Source organism: Pelodiscus sinensis, chromosome 6 (assembly GCF_052426305.1).
Source record: "Pelodiscus sinensis isolate ZL-2025 chromosome 6, ASM5242630v1, whole genome shotgun sequence".
Lineage (NCBI taxonomy): Eukaryota > Metazoa > Chordata > Testudines > Trionychidae > Pelodiscus > Pelodiscus sinensis.
The window spans coordinates 2,610,384-2,616,011 of record NC_143057.1 but is presented as its reverse complement, the minus strand read 5'-3'; the positions used below and the strand labels follow the sequence as shown (position 1 = coordinate 2,616,011).

General features: G+C 45.4%; 1 long non-coding RNA gene across 8 annotated transcripts in view; it reads left to right on the top strand.

Annotated features, from left to right (window-relative positions):
* Positions 1-5,628, top strand: part of LOC102453365 (uncharacterized) — an 85,353-nt gene that overhangs the window by 353 nt on the left and 79,372 nt on the right. For 7 of the 8 annotated variants that reach the window (XR_012904566.2, XR_016349815.1, XR_016349819.1 and 4 more), the window contains exon 1: positions 15-154. The exons of the other annotated variant lie outside the window; for it this stretch is intronic. This is a non-coding gene — a long non-coding RNA (uncharacterized LOC102453365). Of the gene's footprint in view, positions 1-14; positions 155-5,628 lie in introns of those variants that run through there. 8 annotated transcript variants of the gene reach the window in all.

Here is a 5,628-nt window from a genome sequence, read left to right as displayed (position 1 = left end):
CGCTCCCTTACGAGGGGCCGCGCGCCCGGCTGCCCCTGCCTCCGGCGGGGTGTGAACCGGCCCGGCGACGCCAGCAAGGGCCGCCCTGGCCCCAGCGGGCGTGAATTGGGCCACGCAGTCGGCTGGCTGCAGGCAAAGTGCGGGGATTTGCCAGGTAACTACCCCTCCCTCCGTCGCACGCCTGCAACACTGAACCAGCCCCGCACTTCCCCCGTTTCTAGTCGGAATGTCACTGCCCCAGCGATAACCGAGGCCCTTCTCAGTCAAGCCTGCCTTCCAGGCACCCCACTAAGTGGCTGGGTCACAGAATTTAATCTTGGTACATGTCAAGTAATGCACATGGGAAAAAATAATCCCAACTCTATGTAGACTGTGTGGAGGCAGGAAAAGGGAAGAAGGGCATGTGTGTGCAGCCATCTTGGGCTTCTTCCACAACGGTAGGATGGGGACTGATTTGCCTACAACTTTAAAAAAGGAAAGAAGGACGATCCAGGGAACTACGGACCAGTCAGTTTTACCTCAGCCCCCGAAAAATTATGGAGGGGATCCGCAAGGAATCCATGTTGAGACACTTGGAAAAGGGGAAAGTGATCAATAGCATGGATTCACCACGGGCAAGTGGTGCCTGACCAATCTGATTAGTTTCTGTGATGAGGTAACTCATGGGAAAGTCAGTGGATGTGATACACCTTGACTTTAGCAAAGCTTTTGATATGGTCTCCCACAATATTCTTGCCAGCAAGTTAAGGGAATATCGAGTGGATAAATGGACTGTAGGATGGATAGAAAGCTGTTTAGACTGTCGGGCCCAACGGGTAGTGATCAACAGCTCAATGGCAGGTTGGCAGTCGGTTTCTAGCAGAGTGCCCCACAGATCTGTTCTAGGACCGGTTTTGTTCAACATCTTTATTAATGATCTAGATGAGGGGATAGATTGCAACCTCAGCAAGTTCGCAGATGACACTAAGCTAGGGGGAGAGGTAGATACACTGGAGGGCAGGGAGAGGGTCCAGAGTTACCTGGACAGATTAGAGGACTGGGCCAAAAGAAATCTGAGGAGGTTCAACAAGGAGGAGGTCCCTGCACTTGGGACGGAAGAATCCCAAGCATTGTTACAGGCTGGGGACAGAATGGCTAAGTAGCAGTTCTGCAGAAAAAGACCTGGGGATTATTACAGTGGATGAGAAGCTAGATATGAGTCAACAGTGTGCCCTTATAGCCAAGAAGGCTAATGGCATATTAGGTTGCATTAGGAGGAGCATTGCCAGCAGATCTAAAGAAGTGATTATTCCCCTTTATTTGGCTCTGGTGAGGCTGCATCTGAAGTATTGTGTCCAGTTCTGGGACCCCCACTATAGAAAGGATGTGGACACATTGGAGAGGGTCCAGCGGAGGGTAACCAAAATTATTAGGGGTCTGGAACACATGACCCATGAGGCAAGACAGGAATTTGTGTTTGTTGAGTCTTCAAAAGAGAAGAGTGAGGAGGGATTTGATAGCAGCCTTCAACTTCCTGAAGGGAGGTTCCAAAGAAAATGGAGAAAGGCTGTTCACAGTAGTGACAGATGGCAGAATGAGGAGCAATGATCTCAAGTTACAGAGGGAGAGGTCTAGGCTGGATATTAGGAAAAAGTTTTTCACTAGGCGGGTGGTAAAGCACTGGAATGGGTTACCTAGGGAGGGGGTGGAATCTCCATCCTTACAGGTTTTTAAGTCTCGGCTTGACAAAGCCCTGATTGGGTTGATTTAGTTGGGATTCGTCCTGCCTTGGGCAGGGGGCTGGATTTGTTGACCTCCTGAGGTCTCCTCCAGCTCTGTGATTCTTTGAACTACTCAAGAGAAAGATCTTGGAGTCATTGTGGATAGTTCTCTGAAAACATCCACTCAGTGTGAAGTGGCAGTCAAAAAAGCAAATAGAATGTTAGGAATCATTAAAAAAGGGATAGCGAATAGGACAGAGAATATCTTATTGCCTCCGTATAAATCTGTGGCACACCCACAGCTTGAATGCTGCGTACAGATGTAGTCGCCTCATCTCAAAAAAAGATATATTGGCATTGAAAAAGGGTCAGAAAAGGGCAACAAGAATTATTAGGGTCCCATATGAAGAGAGATTAAAAAGACTTGGACTTTTTAGCTCAGAAAGAGGAGACTAAGGGAGGATATAATAGAGGTCTATAAAACATGACTGCTGTCAAAAAAGTGAATAAGGAAAAGTTATTTACTTATTCCCACAATATATGAACTAGGGGTCACCAAATGAAATTAATAGGCAGCAGGTTTAAAACGAACAAAAGGAAGTTTATCTTCACGCAGCGCATAGTCAACCTGTGGAACTCCTTGCCAGAGGATGTGGTGAAGACTAGGACTTCAACAGGGTTCAAAAAAGAGCTAAACAGATTCATGGAGGTTATGTTCATCAATGGTTATTAGCCAGGATGGGTAGGAATGGTATCCCTAGCCTTTGTTTCTCTGGAGGTGAGTGACAGGGGAGGACTCACATGAGGATTACCTGTTGTGATCCCTGCCTCTGGGGCATCAGGTATTGCTCACTGTTGGCAGACAGGATACTGGGCTAGATAGACCATTGGTCTGACCCAGTATGGCCATTCTTATGATCCTCACACACACTCCTTCTGCTAGTCTTTTAAATTGACCTATCCCTGTATCCCAACATAGGAGTTAATGCATGCCCAACACCCTTTTTAGTCATCTCTTTGTTTTCTAGTTAGGGAAAGATGTGCACAAGCATTCACAATTGACATGATTCACAATTATATTAAGGGATTTATGCACAACTGCAGGAGCATAAATGAGCCCAGATGTAAACGAGGTTCTGTGCACTGCCTGAGCTATGGTAAAGGGGCCTAAGATTGAATGAGAATCAGGGCCAATGAATCTTCAAGGGCATGTCTTATCTTTTTCAAAAGAGGTTCTTTCGAAAAAGAGTCTAGACGCGGTTCTTTTGAGGAAAAAAACCCTTTTCGAAAGACTTGTTCTTCCCAAAAAAATGAGGTTTACTTGGTTCTTTTGAAAAAGGGTAAGACTAGACTACTTTTTTTCAAAAGAACCTTTTTCGAAAAAGCCATCAGAAGATATGCAAATTTGTGCCGAATCTGCATATGCTTTCGAAAGTGAAAGCAAGTCTAGATGTGCTGTTAGAGGACTTGCACATAAAGAAGTGGTCACTGAAATAACAGGAAACCACAAAATTACCAGAGATTATCACCACAGCTGTCTGTTAAATAACAAACACGAACAGATATGTATCAAAGAGTTTATGGAGAACCTAGAACAGGGCTGGGCAGGCTGTCATGCGTGGGCTGGATCCAACCCTCCAATCACTTGGATCTAGCCTGTGGACTGTATCTGGCTGCTTTCTGTTTATAGTCTGCTGCCTGTGCCACTAATTTTCAGGCGGTGGCCCAGGCAGCAGGATCCTATGTAAATGGCTCACTGTTCCCAGTCATGGTGATACCCCAACAGAGGACAGAGCTGTAAGCCCTTTAAATAGCTGCAGCAACCCTGGGTAGCTGCCACGACTGTGAGCTCTTTGCTGCGTTTTTAATTCAAAGCCTCAGACAACTCTGGGAGGAAGCTAGTCCTGAGGCCCTGTCCCTTCCAGGGGTGAAGACAGCTCATGACCATGTACCAAAATTCATTAAGTGGTCCCCCTGTAAAAATTATTACCCACCCCCAACCTAGAAAGTAGAAAGACTAGTAATCCTAAATCTACTTCCTAGTAGAGAACTGAAAAAGAATAATAAGGGAAGTGTGATACTACTACATGAATTCATCAAAATCAGAAGCAGGATGAATTAAGTGCTGCAAGTGCCAAACGTAATTATGTAGTAGAAGGGAGTATTAAAATTCATGAGTGTGAAATAGGTGGAAGAATCTGAAAACACCTGATCATTAAGGAAAAGCAGAAATCAGTTCCGCCAAAGTAGCAAAAGGAAGGAACAAGTTTAGTGCCCAAAAAGACTTCACAACAGATTTTCACAGACACCTGAAAACTAAGGCAAATTAAGGTTTCTTGGGGCTCTGGGCCAGAACAAGTGGAGTTGTCCCTCCTGTCTGTGATCCCACTCCCCTTCCACCTGCAGCCACAGCATTATCCTGCTTTGCCCCTTCCCTCTGTAACCCTCCGTCCCCATTCCACCTATGGTCTGCCCTACTGAGGCCCTGCATCCCATTTGCCCCTTTCTACTCTCCACAGCCCCAAGACTGGAGAGATTCTATATTCCCTGCCACAGCTCTGGGGCAGCAGCAAGGGAAGTGGGAGATTCCCACTCTAGTCATAAAGCTAATTGGAGATTAGTAAAGTGCCCCCTTTTCTGGAGGCTACAGATGGCTAATCATAAGCTGCTGAACCTGTGAGTATGATGTTCGATAATGTCTGATCACTGACTTGAGATATTAAATAGTTTGTGAGGAATAAGGTAGGCTTGGAGTTTCTTATGTTTTCAGGATTTCATTCCTCAGGCAGTTTGCCAGCCTGAATTTTGAATTTCCTTTTTGAAATAATGATTGGCTTGGGGATGTTAACTTTAACTCAGACTTCCTGGCATTGTAAAGGGTTTAAGATGTGAGGGAGTGGAATTTGCAACAAAACTACAAAATTCTTGTAAGTTTGTCACCTGGATTCTGAATGTTTTTGTATAATTCCAGGGTTTGTTAGGCTTTTAATGCTCCCAACCACAAATACAGGTTGAACCTCTCTGGACCAGCAGGATATTAGTTAGCCATATGTCCACTTACCATGGTTGTGTCCAAGTTTCCTGAAAGTTTGTTTTCAGCCACCAGTCCTGGCTCTGTGTTCTGTGCTGTTGTTTTGCTCTAATTTACCCATAAATGTCAGAGAGCTCATTAAGCAGTGGAAGTGTTGGTAATACTGCTAGCCACTATTGATCTCCCTTGGTTCAGCAATTTCTCTGGTTTGGCAGCAGTCTGGTCCCAAAGATGCTGTATTAGAGTGGTTGAACCTGTATGTTCTTTCAACCTTAAAGTCCTTTGTCTGGTAATGTGCATATGTCTTCTTTTTGTTAACCAGCTATGGTTGTAAGACCTGTATTGGGAAGCTTCTGATCTGTGAGTTTTCATTCCTGCATAGACTAGCCTACAAAGCCTAGCCTACAAAGCCTTCAACATAGGTGTAAATGTTCCATTGCCAGCCTTGTGGTGACTTGGCACTGGCACAGTGGTGATTTTCACGCACAGGGAACAGTTAGGGGAGAGGACAAGGTCAAAGAAAAAGGGAGGTGAAAGCAGCAATGCAGTTCATGCTGAGGAGTGAAGACAGTGGAGCTGTCCTTGCTTCTCTCCATCTGCATACCTTGAGGGCCTGAAGGACAGGAGGAAGTAAAGGCAGTGTAGCAAGCTGCAGTGAGAATGGGGCTAGGAAGCCACCAGCCAGTCATAGTGCTTCTCTCAGTTCTGAGAGTGACTTGTGTTGCCTAGGGCAAGACACCTGTCTGAATTTTAGTATGTTTTAAAAATGGGAATGATAGTCAATGGCAAAGTGAGGAAAGTGGTTTGCAGAAAAGCAGCATTAATGCCATCACTGTCAAACCCTGAAACTTAACACAGAGGACATGTGAAAGACAGTACAAGATTGATAGGAATAGT